Source organism: Taudactylus pleione, unplaced genomic scaffold (genome assembly GCF_031769625.1).
Source record: "Taudactylus pleione unplaced genomic scaffold, aTauple2 ptg000066l, whole genome shotgun sequence".
Taxonomy (NCBI): domain Eukaryota; kingdom Metazoa; phylum Chordata; class Amphibia; order Anura; family Myobatrachidae; genus Taudactylus; species Taudactylus pleione.
Window position 1 is genome coordinate 31,961,716 of NW_028284468.1, and position 1,306 is coordinate 31,963,021.

Here is a 1,306-nt window from a genome sequence, read left to right on the forward strand (position 1 = left end):
TCAAATTATTTTTAAAAAATCTAGAAACCTTAAAGAAATTCTTGCACCAAGCTTACTACCAGAAAAACAATTAGTGAAAAATGCAATAAAATGTGTGGGTGCCTATAAATGTGGCCATTGTATTGTATGCAAATATCTTCATCCAAATAGAAAATTCTTCTGTAACTTCAATAATTCAAACGAGTATAGTATGAAACAATTCATAAACTGCAATACCACTTCCATGATTTATGTTATAGAATGTCCCTGCGGACTTAAATATGTAGGGAAAAACAAAAGACCACTTAAACTCCGAATACAGGAACATATTAGATATATCAAGAACAAGATAACTACCCATTCAGTTTCCAGACATTTTTTAACAACCCACAATTCTTCAGTAAACAATATGACCTTTAGAACTATTGAACATGTTACCCCAGGTCCCCGGGGAGGTGATCTAGCCAGGAAATTGTCTCAAAGGGAAATGTACTGGATATACAAACTCAATACATTGTCTCCACACGGTTTAAGTGAGAGCTACGAGATTGCCCCATTTCTATGAAAAGTCAAAAGTGTTCCGAGATGCGTGATATAATATTAAGATACCTACGGCCATACAACACTGAAAGTGCCCAATCCCTTCTGATCTTGGAAGCTATACAGTGTTGGGCCTGGATAGTACTGGGATGGAAGACCACCCAAGAATACCAGGAGCAGCAGGTATATTGAAGAGTAATCGGATATGCAAAGGAAAATACTGTTTTTTCTTATGGGAAACAATCTCGTACCAAACTCAGCTAATAAATTACAACAAAAAGCATAGTATAGAATGGAGACAATAAAGAAGAGCATTATACCGCTAAAATGCAAATTTGTGGGTATTGTTATGTTATAAATTCTCTATATCATGTGAAAAGTATCCTAAGGGTTTAGATATCTAATTTTATGTATTTTCTCTAAGTATATGCATTTTATGATTCTAAGTAGATAACAAAAAAGCATAGAGATAACAAACATGGAAATAGCAGCAGTAGAATATGTACACGCTATTTTCAGATATTTTGTCAATCAAAAATTGCATTTAATCTAGAAATATCCCGACCCTCCTTTGACGGGTGATACCTCTTTATGTATTAATATGTGCATGCACTATTTTCGATGTTAATATCTGTGTGCCAAAAGTGTCTCTTCTACATAATTAATTACCTTTATCTATTTCCTTTTGTATATGCACCATGGATTAATAATTCTGTATGGACTGAGTAAAGTATATTTAGTAACTGTAAATTTCAGGTAAACTAATGCACTCGCTATTAAGAGCCAG

General features: G+C 33.8%; 1 pseudogene; it reads left to right on the forward strand.

The window, feature by feature from the left end:
* The first annotated feature begins 586 nt into the window (after positions 1-586).
* LOC148534559 (5S ribosomal RNA) lies at positions 587-705 on the forward strand (annotated as a pseudogene).
* Positions 706-1,306: the final 601 nt, after the last annotated feature.